The 20,234-nt window shown below is 49.3% G+C and overlaps 2 pseudogenes; one reads left to right on the forward strand and one right to left on the reverse strand.

Moving 5' to 3' along the window:
- Positions 1-296: 296 nt before the first annotated feature.
- On the reverse strand, positions 297-5,433 carry LOC149331901 (uncharacterized; annotated as a pseudogene).
- A 1,117-nt stretch (positions 5,434-6,550) lies between these two features.
- The window catches only part of LOC149331902 (uncharacterized), a 209,514-nt pseudogene continuing 195,830 nt past the window's right edge, over positions 6,551-20,234 (forward strand).

The following is a 20,234-nucleotide window of genomic DNA, read 5'->3' on the forward strand; positions in this document are numbered from 1 at the left end:
CTGGTTCCGTGATGCCGCATTAGAACCTGACTCGTATAATGAGATGCCATGAGTTGCTGATGTGATAGAGAGAGAGAGGAATTTTAATGAGGGAAAGGTGGAGAGGTCGGCCGATGGTAACATGGCCCTGGCCTGCTACTCCACACAGGGGAAAGGGAAGAGGAGGAAAAGGAAAGTGCGAATGAAGGCTGATGATGGCATAATACAATGAGTTTCACGGGTGATGGCTACACACACACACCACACACACCACACTGGCTGGCACTCGCATCGCGGTTAGTAGACGCACATAAAACTCATATAACTGGTGTCTGCGACACAAACACCGACACATGTCATTAACCATGTAGGTTGTCCACAGGCGGTCACAGACGAGTATCCAGGCCTGTTTCACACAAAAAGTTGAGCAGGGCCTTTGTCACACGGCACCAATCAGAACGTCTCGTCCTGGCGCCTAGAAGAGTTTCCTCAGAGAGAGGGCGAGAGTCCAGTTCTTTCACGGTCGCCTCCAATGTTCTTCTTTCAGCAGTATAGTTCGGGCACTCGCAAAGAAGGTGCCCAATAGTCTCTGGAGTGTGGCACTGTGCGCAATTTGGGTTACTTTCGATGCCGATCTTGTGAAGATAGTGTTTGGTGTAGGCAACGCCAAGGCGTAGCCGGTGGAGTAAAGTCCCATGACGTCGCACCACCATAGATGGCAAATGTAATCGTGAGCCAGCGTCAAGCTTACAGACGCGGTCCTGTTGATGACTCGAATCATGCCAGTGCGACTGCATTGCCACTTGCATTAAATGCGCCAACAAGGCTCCAATGTCTGATCTAGAAAAGGCTATCTCAATGAAAGCACCATCACTATGTGCCATCCGAGCCTCGGCGTCAGCACGCTCGTTTCCCGCTATGCCCTCGGTATCCATTGAAACTTTATAATATGGCCGCGGTGGAAAGCTTCGGCTGACAAAACCACAATTTGTTGAACCAGCTGCTCGCATGCCCTTGGTTTTATATAAGTTTGTACGACCTGCAATGCCGATCTCGAGTCGCAGAATATAGTCCATTGCTGTGCTGGCTGGTGACCAATATAAAGGACGGCTTCTCGTATTGCTGCCAATTCGGTTGCCGTAGAGGACGTTTTGTGCATGAGCCTGAAACGGTGACATGAGGCATTTCCTGGCACTATCACCGCTGCAGCTGAAGAAGTGGTCGTCACGGATCCGTCCACGAAAACATGCTGGGTGTTAGTATACATAGATGTAATGTATGACAGCGCCAGCTGTTTCAGTCCGACTGTTGGAATGTGCGTCTTCTTTGTTATCCCTGGGATTGTTGTCCGTATAGATGGTTTTGGTACTGCCCAAAGTGGCACCTCCGCAATCTGGTGTGGCGCGTAGTTCGAAGGCACCGCATTGCGCTGCATCCAAAGGGCTCTGGAAAAGGCTGCATCTGGACGCGCCGCACTAATGTTGGTCAGGGGGTGATGGCGATGCCTGGTCAGATGCCGCAAATGCACACGAAGTGGCTCCTGTTGAAAATAAATTCGTGCTGGGCAGGCGCGGGCCTCATAAAATGTGCCCCATGTAGAAGTTTTACATGGCAAACCCAAGCATCTCTTAAAGCACGAGCCTGCGCGCTTTCAAGCACATGCAGGCCTGATAGTCTGACTCCCGAGAGAACGGGTGCACTGTATCTGAGAAGACCGACTACCAGCGCCTGGTACACGTGTAGTACAGATCGCTCAGAGGGACCCCAACATTTTCCTGCCATACACCGCACAATGCTTGCAAGGCTGTCGAGCTTTTTCTTGAGCACAGAAATGTGCTTCGTCCAGGACAGGTCACGGTCTATCGTAACACCTAAGAATTTGTGATGTGTTACGTATGGAACAATTTGCCCGTCGATTGTGACCGGATACCACGCCATTAACTTGCGTGTGAAAGCCAATGTTACGCTTTTTGTTGGCGAAAGTTCAAGCCCCTGACGGCGCAAGTACGCAGACGTAATGGAAACAGAACGCTGCAATCTTGCTTGCACTTGGGGACGCGTGACACTTGATGTCCATATGCAAATATCGTCTGCGTAGGCGGATATCGAAATAGTCTTCGGTATTTGTTTGAAAAGGCCAATGAGCACGAGATTGAACAACGTTGGACTAAGCACTCCTCCCTGAGGAACACCACAAGCAACATGATGATCTGCTGTGTCTCCTTCAAGAGTCTCCATGTAGACTGTCCGGTTTGTCAAATAGCTTGCAATCCAATTGTGTAGACGTCCGCCTATACCACATTCATCGAGTGCATTTAGTACTGCATCATGCTGAACATTATCGAATGCGCCCTTGATGTCAAGGAAAAGAGCAGCAGTCAACCTGTGACGGCGTTTTTCATGTTCTACCGTTGACACGAGATCAATTACACTGTCGATGGCAGACCGGCCTTTGCGGAAACCCGTCATTGTGGAAGGGTATAGTCCACGTTTTTCAAGGAACCATTCTAGACGGGTTAGCACCATACGCTCCATCGTCTTGCCAACACAACTTGCCAGAGCTACTGGTCTGTAGGATGCTAAGTCGAGTGGCGATTTCCCTGGTTTGAGCAAGGCCACAATGCGGCTTCTTTTCCACTGCTGTGGAACAGTGGCAGAGGCCCAAGAGTGGTTGAACAATGTTAAGAGGGCTTCCATTACCTGTGGGCCTAGATGACGAAGCGCATTGTATGTTATTCCATCAGGTCCTGGGGACGAAGGATGCGTACAAGCAGAAAGAGCTGCTTTCAGTTCTTGAATTGTGAAGGGGGTGTCCAGTCGATCGTCCATCGTGGGGGGAGCACATCGATGCTGCCGAGGTGAAGAAGCGCTTCCGGCAATTCTCGAACAGAAATCCTCTGCCACCTCTAGCTCTTGCCGTCTTTCATAAAGTGCCAATGCACGGAAAGGGTGTTTCTCCTGGGGAAATGTCGGCAGTGCTCGAACGACGTGCCAGATTTTGGAGAGTGGTTTGCGGGGATCCAATCTGCTGCAAAATGACCGCCAACGTTGTTTGCCTAGGTTCTCCAAATAGCGCTGTATTTGCTTTTGGGCACGTCGAGAGGCCCGGAGATCCGAGACATCCTTTGTCCTCCGGTATTTTCTTTCTGCGCGCCGACGAATCGCCCGAAGCTGCGCGTAGATTACATCCACTGGAGCTGTGGAATTGGGCGCTGAGATTTTGCGCGTTGTATCTTGCATGGCCGAAATAATACGCTGTTCCACATCTGTTGGATCAGCGAGGTTCCCACAGGTTTCTTCTAGAGCAATGCGGAAAGCACTCCAGTCGGTGCAACGTATTTTCGCATTTGGAAGACGGTGAAACCACCGTAGCTGCACATACGTTGGTATGTGGTCACTTCCATTAGTTTCAATGTCAGCACACCACGTTGCGAACGATGAGAGACGCCTGGATACAAATGCAAGGTCCAGGCAGCTGCTGTAGGTAGTCCCTCGTAGAAATGTCGGCGCGCCATCATTGAGCAAAACAAGACCTGCATTGTCCATGAACGTGGCGATATCCCGTCCTCGAACGTTCGTAATGGCGCTTCCCCAGCCGTGGTGATGCGCATTGAAATCTCCTACTATTATATGGGGCTCCGAAAAGCTGTCGAGTAGCGATTGTAGTCGTAGGGCATCAAATCGACCCCTTGGTGGTATGTAGCCACCTTTAATAGAGATTGTGCGCCCATTCAAAGTCACAGTGATTGCTACATACTCGTTGCTACTGCCCCCAGGAATTTGATGCCGAATGTAAGTGAGGTCACGACGGACGCATAGTAGTACCTTGCTCAAATGCCCAGCCGCTTCAGAGAGGAAACTTTCATAACCGGACAGTCGAAAAGGAGATGTGATATTAGGCTCACATATTACAAGCACTGGAAATCGGTACTTGAAAATCCTCTGCCTGAAATCTGCTAGGCGGCCTCGCAGACCTCGAGCATTCCATTGTAATACTGCCGATCGAGAGATTCTCTCCTGTAGTGAGGGTGCTGACGACGGTAGAGCCATAATTTTTGACTGCTATTAAAGGGTGGCAAGCACCGGTTCAATAGCGTCTAAAATTTGGACAGCAGCCTTAGCAATTGGCGTGTCCACTCCAGCAATTATCAGCCGTAAGGCGCCTATCAGCTGTTTCAGCATCGCCCTGATTTGATTATCTGTTGTAGACACATCCGGCGGACGCACAGGCGGACGTGTCACAGAGCTTACAGTATGCGATGGTAGAGGTGGCCACTCTGCGGAGTCCTCCTGGGTGGTTGACAGTCTTGGCTCTTGCGGAGCTGGAGGTGGTGGCTTCTGCGCGGCAGAGCGGTCTCGGTCCTCCTGATGTATTGACACTTCATTTACTGAGTTCAATTTCTTCTGCCCGTTTCGTGTCCTCCTCCTGGAGCGACGTACCGCGATTGCTGCTTCTCGGTGAGTAGAATGGTCTCTCACCATTTTCTTCAAGATCTTCATCTCTGTTTTCACCTTCGGACATTCCCTAGACGTTGCCTCATGAGGACCTTTGCAGTTGGCACAAACTGGATGCTCAATCGCACATGTAGGTCTCTCGTGCACGCCACCACAACCCGGACATGCTTTAGTGCTCGTACACGCAGCACTTACATGTCCAATCTTCTGGCATTTTCGGCACTGCACCGGTCGGGGCACATAAGGACGCACTGGGTGCCTCACAAAACCCACTTTCACATGGGATGGTAAAGTAGTACCCTCAAACACTAGTTTGACACACCGTGATTGGCCGAAATGGTGGATGTCAGTTATGCGAACAGAACTTGATAGCAGTTGCACCAAGTCCATATCCTTGATCTCTATGTCCACGTCAGAAATCACACCAGCAGTAGTGTTAAGTCCATGAGCGAAGAACGAGCGGACTCGTATGTTGCCAAGGACAGACACTGTCTTCAACTTCTACAGGGTGGCCTGGCTAGAGACATCAACAGAGAGGATATTTCTTCTTGCATTAATACGCACTTCTTTGACTTGGCCCGGAACCAGCCGTTCAAGAAGAAGAGTCAAAGTCTGCCTGTTGATGGAGTTTAGATGCTCTAAATCCTCAACAGGCATGTATGAAATTGTGTAAGTGAGAGATTGCTCACTTACATTGGCCTCGTTAGGAGTTTTCTTGCTCACACTGTGTTGGTTAGGCATCTTCGTGGTCACAATGGACTTGTTAGCCCGCTTCGTACGCACACTGGGCCCACACTCAGTCGGGGTTTTGGAAAGCTTCCTCTTCAGGCGCCGACTCACAATCTCGGTGTAGCCACCGTCGAACTCCATGTCATCCGAGTCGGAGAAACTAGACGACCCCGGGAGCTCTGAGGGGAGATCCATACTGCATCCAGCTTGATCTGTGCGGTTCACACTGCTAACCACAGAAGGCAGCAGAGGCGGCGGGTCATCCGCCATCGCCTGGGACGGCGAGGTTGCCTTGAAGGCCACAGAAGCACAAATTATTTTGAAAAAGCAGGAGCTCGATCAAGAGAAGATGCCGTTCGCAGCGCTCTTCTGAGTAGGCCATGGCAACGAATACGTTTCTTGTGCATAATACTACATATAAAATGGAAGGACGCAACCACTGTCACTCTCTCAGGAGGGCAGACGAGCCATGAACACGCTTTTTGATCCTCACCTTTTTAGGGGCAGAAAAAGACTATTCTCTTTAGGAAGGCACTCGAGCAGGGCCGTTAGAAGGGAATGAAATGGATAAAAAAAACTCTCTCGCGTTTCACTTTCAAAAGACGTAGCTTGATAGTCCTGTCTAGCTTTTAGGATCCAGATGTGTGTGTTTGTGTTAAAGGGTGGGCTATTCGTACGTCCTGTTTCAAAGTTCCTTTTTGTCCTTGTTAAGTGCACCGCATTGTTCCTGTCTGTTCAAGCACCAAACACATTTGTTCGTAATAAACATTCTGTCCTTGTGCTAATTGAAAACGAGTGAGTAGACTCACTGAGTTAGATCATTGTATTAACTCTTGCATGCTTGTTGAAAAATACTGCCTGTGTATTTATTGTGGGTATGACATTTGGTCATTGCTGCAGAAGCATGTTTGTGTGTGCCTTTAAGTTCCGGCACCTATTCAATCTAGTTTATTCTGTGCCTGGAGGATCCATCATTATTTCTGTTCATTCAAGGAAACTTTCTTTTCTTTGTGAAAGCTCATGGTGCCTTGTTTTCCTCCCACTCTAAATTTTTGTTATCTTCATGATGTCTGCTATACACTGGCATCCTTAGTGTTTTTGCGTGTTGATCTCGGTAGCTTTGGCATACCTAACCCTACAAGCGCATAGAGGTTTTTGCAGGAAAAACTGACCGAAGTATACAGTGTGTTTCCTTTCCTTCGATAGCAGAGCCCGCAAGTGCCAACTATGAGAGGCAGCCTATTTTGGAAAGTGCAGGGAACACAAGCACTGTGCTTGAAGTTGAGGGGTTTTTATTTTGCACCACTTGCTTATTGCATAATTACTTTGGTATGGAGTAGTTCACACTGTTTTGTGGTGGTGCCCACTGTTGCTGTTGCCGGTCTAAATGTCTTTCCTGCATGCAGCACCCATTGCAAGTGGCAACTGCACGGCACCTCAGGGCACAAGTGAGCAACTGGAGGGCACAAGCATGCCACTTGAAGGTGAGAGGCATTTGTTTTCCACCTCATGCTTCTTGTGTAAATTTTTTTTGGCGGTGGTACTTGGGGAGAATCAGCTTTTTAAGTTTCCTGTCTTAATTTCTTCCCTGCATGCAGAACCCGTGACAAGTGGCAGCTGCACGGCATTTCAAAGCAGTAGTGAACCACTGGAGGACCGAAGCATGCCACTTGAAGGTAAGAGGCATTTGTTTACCACCTCATGCTACTTGTGTAATGTTTTTTCCTGTTGTGGTGGTATTGGAGAGCCAGCTTTAAGTTACCACCATGAAAGTCCTGTTCCCTGTGAGCTATCCAGCAGGTGAAATGTTCTTATTGTGATCATTAAAATGTTGGTCTCGTACAGCGCCTTCAAAACTGCACGAGACAGGGACAGATTACAGAATACACAAACAGCGGAGACTTCCAGGTGTTGTTTCGAAAGATTGCAGCAGACTTTTCGTACTCTGCAGTCAGCAGGTAACAGCGAAACAAAAGTAAAAACCCAATGCCTTTTTCTGATTAGTATGGTCGCTTTGACTACATCATATCAGGAAGGAACTGGTACAGTAACATCTTGCGAACATATGATGTCATCAGTCAAAGTGCTCGAAGTTTACGAGCCCACGCGGCACTGAATACTAGAACATATCACATCGAGAAGCCTAGGAAGAGAGCGAAAGTGCAAAGCAACAATGTTCATTGTGACCACAAGAGAAAGGCAGGTGTCAGAAATGGGGCAAATGGGGAAAAAGTAAAATGCGCATACGCTCATAAACACTGTTTATTATGGTAATGAAGGTGACTACTGCTAAATCTAGATGAAACCAACCTGCGCCAAAAGAATCAGAAAAGTGCACCTGCAAAAGCCATGTCTAAAAGGTGAAAACCGGAACAGCGGAGATTCATCTAGGCGTGAAAGATAGAATCAACAAGGAAGAATGCTTAATGTGAGCCCAAGATAGACGCTATGTGAAAACAGTCGTAAAAGGTGCAAACCATATCGACGGAACTATAACCTAAATGTGGCATCAACAAGAAGCAAGAGCTGGGGGATTGAAAGGAAGAAACCCAAATGAAAAAAAGGAAAAGTGCTAAACTCGTCAGTATGCATTTCGACCTCCTAGATATTAAATTTATTTCTCTGGCGGGAGTAGATGGCCTACGGCCTACGGATAAGCAGATAAACGCACCCATTATTATGTTTCTTCCTATTACCTAGTGGGTGTATAGTATGAAACGTCTGCTGTAGTCTTTCGAAACACAAGTCTGTGCTGTGTATGCGTTTTGTGTTCTTTGTTCAGTTCCTGAAAAAATTTCTCCGGGTATCCCATCAGAAAGCTCTTTTCTACAGCACCCTTTCCTGTGTGTGTCAGTAGAAGTTCTGAAATTCCTCTTTGGGCAGGTGTCCACTTAGAGATCACTACCCCTAACACTCATTCTGTTCATTTCTATCATTGTGTGCCTTGTATTTCATGGCAAACATCCATAAACTATTTGTGTTCCATGTAATGTCTGCAAAGTGTGCTTGAAAGCTGTACTTCATAACTTGTATAAAAGCAGGTACACAAAGTGCAAATAGAGTTTAGTGATAGATATGCTTGGACACTGACTATGGTAATTTCTTGAATGCAGTCGGTACTAAACCTTCTTGACCTCTTCATCGTTATGCCATACACGCACACAGACACACACACAAGCCCAAAAAATGACTGCATAGCAGACAAACGCAGAAACTGCACCAGTTTGGTCTGCATTTGCAGCTGTAATTTAGCATGTCAAGGATGGCATTGTAGTTTATTCATTAAAAAAGTATTGAAATAAAATGATTTACATGATTCTTACCAACCCAATTAACTGATTGTAGAGGGTACATGCAACTGCATAGTGTATCTCATACAAATGGCATTTTCTGCTCTTGAGATTACATCTATGCACTTTTAAGGCAAACCTTTGTTTCCCAGCCATTCCTGTTATACCGTACGTAATTTTTTCACAAGAGAAACGAAAGCTGTAAGGATTTAAGAAACTTTCATCCAGTACTGAGTTGTGTGGCTATTCGTTATTTTCTTTCTCTGACTACAGGTTCTGCAAGCATCTCTGCTGCACTTCCTGCAAAATGCAGGCCTCGGCAGGAAAACGTCATCAGGCGCCTTCAAGGACAGGTCTCAAAATACAGGAAGACCATTGCGAGAGTGCGGAAAGAAAAGGTTAAAGCCGTGCACACGATTTCCGAACTGCTTGCCTACATTCGTCCCCATGTGTCAGACTAAGTGTTTGAGCTTCTGCAAGGCCATGTTGGTATGAGAGGAAAAGACAAGGGAAGGCGCTTTACCCAGCGGTTGAAGAAAATTGCATTGCACTTGCATTTTCGTGGCCCAAAAGCATACCGATGTTTGTCCTCTTTTCTCACCTTGCCCACAGAACGTTCCATCAGGAGGCGGCTGTCTGACATAAGAATGTCACCTGGTACAATTCCAGGCATATTGACATCTATTTCGTCATCAACTAGATCATGGTGTGAGCGTGACCGTGTGTGTTCGCTGATATTCGATGAAATGATGCTTAAAAAAACCTGTCCTATGAAGCAAACCAAGACCTTGTACAGGGGTTTACTGACAATGTTGTTGAACGAACATCAGCCATTGCAGACAGAGCCTTGGTAGTCCTTTTGTCTGGCATATCTAAACGATGGGTTCAGCCAATCGCCTATACACTTGGCCATGCATCAACACCGTCATCAGAATTGTGTTCCTTATTATTGTCTCTCATCAAAAAGCTGATTCAGGTGATAGAGAAATGCGCAGAATATAACCAACCCCTATATATAGCCTTCATTGATTACGAGAAAGCATTTGACTCAGTGGAAACGTCAGCTGTCATGCAGGCATTGCGGAATCAGGGTGTAGAAGAGTGCTATGTGAAAATATTGGAAGATATTTATAACGACTGCACAGCTACTATAGTTCTCCATAAAGTCAGCAATAAAATTCCAATACGGAAAGGTGTCAGGCAGGGAGACACGTTCTCGCCAATGCTCTTCACTGTCTGCTTACAGGAGGTATTCCGGGGACTGGAATGGGAACAATTAGGGATAAGAGTTAATGGAGAATACCTGAGTAATTTGCGATTCGCTGATGACATTGCCTTGCTACGCCACTCAGGACAAGAACTGCAAAGCATGATCAATCAGTTAGACAGGCAGAGCAGAACGCTGGGGCTAAGAATTAACATGCAGAAAGCCGACGTAATGTTCAAAAGCCTAGCAAGGGAACAGCAGTTCGCCATTGGTAGCGAGGTGCTGGAAGTAGTAAGAGAATATGTCTACTTAGGGCAGGTAGTGACCGCAGATCCGGATCATGAGAGGGAAATAACTAGAAGAATAAGAATAGGGTTGAGCGCATATGGCAGGTTCTCTCAGATCATGAATGGTAGCTTACCATTATCCCTGAAGAGAAAAGTATACAACAGCTGTATCATACCGGTACTCACCTATGGGGCAGAAACGTGGAGGCTAACAAAGAGGGTTCAGCTTAAGTTAAGAACAACGCAGCGAGCTATGGAATGGAAAATGATATGTGTAACGTTAAGAGATCGAAAGCGGGCGGAGTGGGTGAGGGAACAAACGCGGGTTAATGACATCTTAGTTGAAATCAAGAGGAAGAAATGGGCTTGGGCAGGGCATGTAACGCGAAGGCAAGATAACCGTTGGTGCTTAAGGGTAACGGAGTGGATTCCAAGAGAAAGCAAACGTAGCAGGGGACGGCAGAAAGTTAGGTGGGCGGATGAGATTAAGAAGTTTGCGGGGATGCAGTGGCGGCAACTGGCAAAGGACAGGGTTAATTGGAGAGACATGGGAGAGGCCTTTGCCCTGCAGTGGGTGTAGTCAGGCTGATGATGATGATGATGATGATGATGATGATGATTATGATGATGATGATGAAAAAGCTGATTGAGATTGGCATCATTGCGAAATGCATTATATGTGACCAGGGAGCCTACAGTGTGAGCTTAGCCAGGCAGCTGGGTGTATCGGTTGTGCAGCCTTTTTTCACTGTCGATGATAATCGAATCTTCTTCATTTTCGATGTTCCGCACCTTGTGAAAACTACGCGAAACAACCTGCAAATGCACAAGCTGCATATTGGAAGCAAGGTCGTCGATTGGGTACATATCACTAAATTGTACCATTCAACACACGAGCTCCGGCTTAGAATGGCACCAGAGTTGACGTAAAGGCATATTTTTCAAAAACCATTCAGCAATATGAAGGTTAAACGAGCAACCCAAGTCTTTAGCGCATCTGTTTCCAATGCTATTACGGCACTTGTCTATGTCAAGGTCTTGCCAGACGCTGCGCTTAGCACAGCAAACTTTTGCGACCGGATGGATAAGTTGTTCGATGCTCTGAACAGTTTCAGCCCCAGGAGAAATTCTCCAAAAATTGCGCAATGCAATTCAAGAAAGACATTCTGAGGTGACAGACTTCCTCGAGGCTGCCATACCTTGGGTTGTTGCGTGGAGGTTTGAAGGCAGGCGCCAGCCAGATACGGTTACTGGGTGGCAAGTTACAATAAGGGCTATTCTTTTGATTTGGGATGAGCTTTCAAATAAGTATGACTTTACCTTCCTCCTTACAAGGCGCCTACATCAGGATCCATTTGAAAATATTGTCACCGACAAACGGTTGATGAAAGAGACCAGGTTCTAAGTAGACGAGGTGGGCGTGCCAGCCAGCAGGAAGCTCGAGCGAGGAAGACGACGTTCTTCGAGCACCTCGAGTGCCCAAGGCTTGGCAAATCCCAGCTTAAACAGTTCGGCCGCGGTACGGCGCCACTGAATGGTTCGTACGGTGGCATTGCTCCCCCTCTCTGAAGGGCACCGACTCGGTGCCGCAGCAGTGGGCAGCACGAAGAGAAGGGACGCTGCATGTGTCCGGCGTCAGCTGTAGACACGCCTGAAGCGCTAGCGGGCGTGGTACGGCTTCATCCGGGCGACATGGATGACTTCGGAGGTCGGCCGTCTGGAGGAACGAACTGTTCCTTGGGGAAGAACTTCGTAGTTGACATCACTGACTTTGCGGAGTACCTCGTAGGGGCCGAAATATCTGCGCAGAAGCTTTTCGGAGCGTCCACGCATGCGGATTGGGCTCCAATCCCAGACTTGTTCGCCCGGCTGGTAACTAACAGCTCTGTGCCGGAGATTATAGCGGCGAGCGTCGTGGGTTTGCTGGTGCCGTATGCGCTGTCGAGCGAGTTGGCGGGCGGCCTCGGCGTGACGAACGAAGTGGTCAGCACCCACAACAGTTGAGGGAGTACTGCTCGGAAGCAACATTGCGTCCAGCATGGTGGTGGCTTCGCGACCATGCACTAAACGAAATGGAGTGAAACGCGTCGTTTCTTGCAGAGCAGTATTATAGGCGAACGTTACGTAAGGAAGTATGGCGTCCCAGTTCCGGTGGTCTGCGTCAACATACATGGAGATCATGTCGGCGATCGTCTTGTTGAGTCGTTCGGTGAGTCCATTCGTTTGAGGGTGGTAAGCGGTTGTTTTGCGGTGACAGGTGCCGCTAAGGCGCATAACGTCCTGCGTAAGCGCCGAGGTGAACGCCGTTCCCCTGTCAGTTACAACGATGGTCAGTGCACCGTGACGAAGCACAATGTTTTGAACGAAAAAGTTCGCAATTTCGTCAGCGGTACCACGAGGGAGAGCTTTAGTTTCACAGTACCGGGTGAGGTAGTCGGTGGCGACCACAATGTAGCAGTTACCCAGCGAGGACTGTGGAAATGGGCCGAGTAAGTCCATGCCAACTTGGTGGAAGGGGGCTTGTGGCGGATCAATAGGCTGCAGTAGTCCGGCTGGCTTCGTCGGTGGCGTCTTGCGACGTTGGCACTCGCGACAAGTTCTGACGTAACGCTGTACAACTCCAGCAACCCTGGGTCAGTAGTACTTCTGGCGTATCCGCGCCAAAGTGCGGGAAAAACCCAGGTGACCAGAAGATGGGTCATCATGGCACGCCTGCAGGACTTCGTCGCGCAAGGCCGCGGGTACGACGAGCAGATAGACAGCTTCCGTCGGGTGGTAGTTTTTCTTACACAGAACGCCATCGCGCACACAGAACGACGACAGTCCACGTGAGAAGATTCGCGGTGGAGACTCAGCGCTTCCTTCAAGATACTCAATGAGAGGCCGTAGTTCAATGTCGTCTCTTTGGTGTTGAGCGAGGACGGACGTGGAGATGGCGCCGAGAAAAACAAAATCGGTGTCGGGATCAGCTCCGTTGTCCTCAACAGGAGCACGAGACAGACAGTCGGCATCACTGTGCTTCCTGCCCGACTTATAGACGATGGTGACGTCGAATTCTTGAAGGCGAAGGCTCCAGCGTGCAAGCCGCCCCGAGGGATCTTTGAGGTTTGCCAGCCAGCACAGCGAATGGTGATCACTGACGACTCTAAAAGGGCGGCCGTATAAGTACGGGCGAAATTTGGTCACTGCCCGCACAACTGCCAGGCATTCCTTTTCAGTGGTGGAATAGTTCGCCTCCGAGCGTGACAAGGTGCGGCTTGCGTATACGATTACGCGTTTGAGACCATCCTGCCACTGCACAAGGACCGCACCGAGGCCGATGTTGCTGGCGTCTGTGTGCAGTTCAGTGTTGGCTGACTGGTCGAAGTGGCCAAGGATGGGCGTACTTTGCAGACGAGTGCGGAGGTCTTCGAAGGCCTGTTGTTGCTCCTCGCCCCAGAAGAACGGTTCGGCATCTTTCGTGAGGCGGATGAAGGGCTCAGCAATCTGGGAGAAGTTTCGCACAAAACGCCGATAATAGGCGCAGAGGCCCAGAAAGCGGCGCACACTTCGCTTATCGGTTGGCATGGGAAAAGCAGCGACGGCGGCAGTCTTATCGGGATCAGGGCTTACTCCCTTAGCGCTCACGATGTGGCCCAGTAACTTCAACTCCTGGAAAGCGAAGTGACACTTTTCGAGCTTGAGGGAAAGACCGGCCGAACGAGTTGCGGCGAACACGGCGCGCAGGCGCCTCAGGTGCTCTTCGAACGCAGCGGAGAAGATGACAACGTCATCCAGGTAGACGAGGCAAGACTGCCATTTTAGGTCGGCAAGCACGGTGTCCATCATCCGCTGGAAGGTGGCAGGAGCCGAGCACAGTCCGAAAGGGAGCACCCGGAATTCGTACAGACCATCCGGTGTAATAAAGGCGGTCTTTTCCCGGTCGCGCTCATCCACCTCGATCTGCCAATAGCCACTACGTAAATCTAGTGACGAGAAATACGTGGCGTGGCGTAGCCGGTCCAGGGAGTCATCAATCCGCGGCAGAGGATAAACGTCCTTTTTGGTGACTTTGTTTAGACGCCTGTAATCAACACAGAACCGTAGGGTTCCAGCCTTCTTCGCCACAAGAACAACAGGCGATGCCCACGGGCTCGTCGACGGCTGTATCACGTCGTCCTGAAGCATTTCTTGAACTTGTCGGCGAATAGCGTCACGTTCCTTCGAAGAGACCCGATAAGGCGGCTGGTATAACGGTCGCTGGTTTGCGTCAACAATAATGCGATGCTTTGTGAGCGGAGTCTGCCTAACTTTAGAGGTCGATGCAAAACAGTCGCGGAAAGATTCGATAACGCTCTCTAGGCATTGCTTCTGATGAGTGGGGAGGTTCGGGTTCACGTCGGTCTTGATGGGAGTGGTCGGTGCCTCTACTGATGCCGGGATTTCGGGCAACGCGTGCTGTCCCGCGAATTCACAAAGTTCTTCGAAATACGCAATAGCTGTTTTGCCAGGCAAACACTGAGGTTGAGAACCAAAATTGGTCACCAGAAGTTCGGTTCGCCCACTGTTCAATTCAATAATGCCGCGAGCTACACAGACTTGCCGACCAAGGAGCAGCGAGATGTTGGTTTCAGCGATGCCACGAGTGCTGGGGCTGTTATCGCACTCTACGGTAACAAACATGCTGTCTCTTGACGGGATTAGTACATGGTCGTCACAGACGCATAGCTTAGCCCTGCGTGGCTCGGCATCGTCGTCGACAGGACCTTGGGTGGAAAACGACAAGATTAGCTCCTGAAGATTGATGACGGCACCGTACTCCTGAAGGAAATCCAAACCGAGTATGAGGTCCTTGGAGCACTCGGGTAACACAGCAAAGCAACCAGGGAAAGTAACACCGCGGATCTGGACTCGCGAAGTGCAGACACCAATCGGAGTTACGACATGGCCACCAGCTGTCCGGATCTGCGGCCCGGACCAAGGAGTTAGAACCTTCCTCAGGGCTGTGGCTAACCGACTGCTCATTACAGAAAAATCGGCGCCGGTATCCACGAGTACGGTAACGTCATGGTTGTCGGCGGATACCGGAATTTCGGCGGAAACCAGTCGGTCACAGCGCGTCGTTGATGTCGTCGGGTCACGTCGTCGTTGATCGGAGCGTCGCGGCGAATGTTCGGGTGGAGGCTCTTGACACGTTCCAGTAGCGGCGGCCCTACCCCAGGAGGACGCCGTCTTCAGTTTTCCCGATGTGGAGATGCGCCTCTGAACTGGCCAGAGGACGACGGGCGGCCGGGCGAAGAGAACCGCCTTGGGGATGGCGATCGGGACTGGCGTCGCTGCGGGGTCGAGGACTGCACGTTATCAGCCAGGTACATCTCGATATCCCGTGGTCTTTCACCGTAGCGTGGTCGAGGTGCATCAGGTGAAAACCCCCTTAAGCCCATTCTGCGGTAGGGGCATTGACGGAGGATGTGGCCGGGCTCCCCGCAGTGGTAACAGAGCGGCCGATTGTTTGGCGTACGCCACACGTGCGCTTTGCTCATGGGGGGCCTGTACTCCTGCTGCACGGGTGGTACTGGCATGGCAGGTACTGGCAGGGATGGTACTGGCACGGGAACGACGGGGGAAAAGGCTTGCATCGCTGGCCTAGGACATCGTAGTGCTTCGCTGTACGTCATAACGGAGGGCGCCGGGTGTGGAGCGGGAGGCGGCTGCACAGCTCGTCGGATTTCGTCACGGACCACGTCCGTTACGGCAGCGACACTGGCCTGTGGAACTTCAAGGCGAAGTTTCGCCAGTTCCTCGCGAACGAGGCTTCTTACAAGCTCCCGAAGCTCATCGGCGGGCAGCGACGTAGGCGTGTACTGGGAAGCGGCTGCTACGGTAGCCTGACGTCCGTAGTGCGCGCCTCGCTCCTGCAGAGAGCGCTCGATACCCGCTACCTCCCTTGTGAAGTCGGCCACTGTTCTTGGCGGGTCACGGACCAGTCCGGCAAAGAGCTGCTCCTTTACGCCGCGCATTAGGTGGCGCACTTTCTTGGCCTCGGGCATAGCAGGGTCGGCTCGATTGAAGAGACGCATCATGTCCTCAACGAACATGGTGACGCTCTCATTTGGCTGCTGCGACCTGGAGTGCAGAGCGACTTCCGCCTTCTCTTTTCTTTCACTGTTGCCGAATGTCGCCAGCAACTCACGCCGAAAAACCTCCCAGGTGGCAAAAGAGGTCTCGTGGTTCTCGAACCAGATCTTTGCCGAGTCCTCTAGCGCGAAGTAGACATTCCTCAACTTGCGCTCACCGTCCCACTGGTTGAAGGCTGCCACACGGTCGAAACTGGCCAGCCAATCTTCAACGTCTTCAAACCTGTCTCCGTGGAACGTCGGCGGTGACCGGGGCGCGTGGAGCACGAACGGAGCGTCAGCTCCAAAACGTTGAGTGGTCTGGCTACCAGTGGTTGTTGTCATCTCCCTTGACGGTTTTGTCAGGCCACTAAACTCTGGCTGTAGGCCTAGCAGGCGGCGGCTCGCTTTGTGCACGGGGGTTGTGTCTACGCCCTGGGAACTGGCTTCAAAGGCGTCTTCGGAGTCAGTGTACATGGGACGTTCCCCAGCACCTCCACCAAATATGTCACCGACAAACGGTTGAAGAAAGAGACCAGGTTCTAAGTAGACGAGGTGGGCGTTCCAGCCAGCAGGAAGCTCGAGCGAGGAAGACGACGTTCTTCGAGCCCCTCGAGTGCCCAAGGCTTGGCAAATCCCAGCTTAAATAGTTCGGCCGCGGTACGGCGCCACTGAATGGTTCGTACGGTGGCAATATATTCGGCTGCATTAGACAAAGGCAGGGATGTAACTCAAACCCCACTGTCCCCCATTTCATATGTGGCCTAAAACACATCATGCTTAACAAGATCATGAAACTTTCAGACAAAGGAAATGTTGAGGAAGATCACACCGTGCTTCTTCGTGAACTGTCTTCAATTTCATTGCAAAGGCCATCTCTTGGTGATCATGTTGAGCAGTCTTGTTCGGATAACTTTCCAGCACTTCAGGATATACAGACAATTTCTTCACTGAAGGAATCTCATATTGTTGATGATTCAGTACCGTATTATGTTGCTGGGTATCTCATCAAAATGTTTCTCGATAAGTACTCCAAGGGCTGTAGTTGTTCGGATACTCTCAGAGAAGAGCATGGCACAGTACAGGCACACAAGTACTTTATGCTACTCAAAGCCTATCATGTTCCTGGAAAGTTGTACGGTAATTTGACTCCACCATCTGACAAAGCCTTCGAAATGTTCCAGGAAATGGAGTCCATCTTTCTTTCCATCGTTGAAAGCATCTCCCACAAGCGTAATGTTTGCTTAGCCCTGTATAACAAACTGTCTGGAATAATTTTTCCATTCTCTTCAATGGTGTGCAGAGAACAATTTTTAAAGATGTACTGTCGTATACGCTTGTGCTGGCATACTCGTTTCCTTAATCGCAACCTGGACAATGCTCAATTTCAGACCTCCGTTTCTGGTTTGCAGCTTGACAAGTTTAAGGCCTAATTCTTTATTTGAGGCATCTCTTGAAAGAGCGCAAGCACTTTGTGTTACTGAAATCCACTTATGCTCTTGGTAAATTGTATGGCGATTCGACTGTCCCACCCGACAGAGCCTTCAAAACGTTCCAGGAGATAGTCCTCCTTTCTGTCCAGTGTTTAACGCGTCTCACACCAGCGCAATGTTTCCTCGGTTCGATATGGCAAACTGTCTGGCATATATTTCCAGTTCTGTTTGGCACTTCGCAGGGAACATTTTTCAAAGATGTAAACACATACTGTCCCATACTGTTGTGCTGGCATATACCCGTTTTGTTGATTGCAGCTTGAACCAAGTTCGATTTCTGTCCTTTGTTTCTGCTTTGCAGCCTGAGAGGTTTAAGGCATAACAGTTCAAATAGGAAAATCTTTTGAAAGAGCACAGTTACACAGTTTTTTTTCCATTAGTGAAAGCTTATTTCAATCCTAGTTAATTGTTTGCCACCTTGTCTGTCCTATCTGACAGGATTGAAATGCTCCAGCAGATAGTCCATCTTATTTTTTAATTCAGATGCGGTACGAGGCTCAAGTAGGTTATTTTTCTATCTGAGGACCAGTTATATTTGCCAGGTACAGTACAGAATTGTTGCGTTCGCTATCCATAATGTCCACTGTGCATCATTTCCGGGCACCATTTCTGCCTGAAATGAAAGTGCAGACACTATATTTCCTTTGAAGTTCCTTCTTGTAAAATGATACATAAATTGTTACTATGCATGGTTTTTCATGCTATCTTAACCACACCCACAAAATAATTTAGAAAAGCCTATTTTTCCTCACTTGACCTCGTTTCACAGTTCACCAGTGACTAATGTCAAAACTCAGTTTAGGGTATGTAGTCGATTGAAAAAACTGGGATATAACTGGTACTTTTTCCCTTCCTATGATTTCTGCCAAGGAATGCTCACTTAGCTTTGCAGTAATTAACGACTGAGTAGCGATTCTCTTCCTGTGTTTTGCGTTCTTCACGTGACCTACGCTGAACTTTGATGTTGTAGTCCTCGCTCGGCTGTTCAATACAAAACAGGGGAGAGAAGATAATCGGTATTGAATTATTTAGCTGTCTTATGTAAATCTCCTTCCCCACTGTCGTTGGTAAAGCTGATAAGGCTGAATTCTAAGCAGTTGCTTTAAATAACCTGCTAATTACATGACATAACCTCATGAGGGTGTTGCCTGCCATGGCTTCGTTTCATTCTTTACTGCAGGAACATTTTGTAATGCGTGCTCTTTGTATTATATCTTTGCCTCGACTGTCGGTTTTCTTCTGCATTTGTTTGGAATAGTTACTTATGCCTGCCTGCTTTTTTGCTTGCTTGTTCTGTGAGACATTTTTTGTTACCTATCCTTAGTGCATTTATGCAACCTGTTTCCCAGACATCAACAATTTCCTTTGTTTATGTACATATTCACTACACTGTGTTTTTTGTACCAAATTTTTCTAATGCACCCGCACTCTTTTCTGCTATGCCCGCTGGCCTTGAAGGTAGTAAAATGAAAAAAAAAATGTCTCCTGCTCATCCGTGTGTAACATTCTGATAAGCATCATTACAAGCTATAAATCACAGATCAAAGAACGGTGTATCTATTCCTTTAAGCACGTGAAAACTTGTAGATTAATTTATCAAGGTGGTGTTCCTCACTTTTCGTAATGGTCATAACTGAACATTTTTGGCAGATATATATATATATATATATATATATATATATATATATATATATATATATTGTTACGAAGACAGGACCGGCACAGATCACAGTTTCAGCGAAGCTCAGCGCACAGCAGAGAACCCACAAGATGGCTGTCCGAACCACACACACACTTCGTCTTTGTCCACCGGCACACGCACACTTCGTCTTCATCGTCGGCGCGCTCCCATGAGCACGCGCCATTACCCCCTCCATCAAGGCGGCGTCCCGACGCCGGAAACGAACAACGAATCAAGGTTCACCTCCCTCCCCTTCCTGACACGCATCCCCTCTCACACCACTTTCCTTCCCCACCCCCGGGGCCTTCCTCCTCGGAGCGAAAGCCCTATTTAATCCGTGCCAATGATGAACGCTTTGCCCAGACGAAGACAAGTCCCCTTGTCGAAACGTTGGCTCAAGCAACCTGAGGTTTTCCCCTCCCTTGTTCATTTTTGTGATCGCAACGGACAGCAAAGGTTATGTTCGGTATAGACGGCGGACGGCAGAGAATACAGAGAGCTGTTAAGCTGGTAAAGCGGCGGGTTGCAGCCTGTCATGGTAGGGCTTCATGCGCACCACGTGGACAGTCTCGGTCGGATGGCGCCGACGTGGTAAGGAGGTCGTGTCCCGCGGAACAACTTCGTATGTGACATCACTTATACGACGAAGCACCTCGTACGGACCGAAGTAGCGTCGGAGGAGCTTTTCGGAGAGTCCGCGGCGGCGCACAGGTGTCCATACCCATACAGAGTCCCCGGGCTCGTACCGAACGCATCGGTGTCGGAGGTTGTAGCGACCAGCGTCGAGTTGTTGTTGATGTCGAATCCGGCACCTTGCGAGTTGGCGGGCTTCTTCAGCCCGCTGGACGAATGCGTCAACGTCAGCGTAGGGGCCGATGTCTCCGTCGTTGTGAGCAGCGGGTAGCATAGCATCCAGCATGGCAGTGACACACCGTCCGTAGACCAGCTGGAAAGGTGTAAGAAGGGTAGTCTCCTGTTCTGCCGTATTGTAGGCGAAGGTTGCATATGGAAGAACTTC

Source organism: Amblyomma mixtum, chromosome 8 (genome assembly GCF_055824585.1).
Source record: "Amblyomma mixtum isolate Tamu chromosome 8, ASM5582458v1, whole genome shotgun sequence".
In the NCBI taxonomy this organism is placed as follows: domain Eukaryota; kingdom Metazoa; phylum Arthropoda; class Arachnida; order Ixodida; family Ixodidae; genus Amblyomma; species Amblyomma mixtum.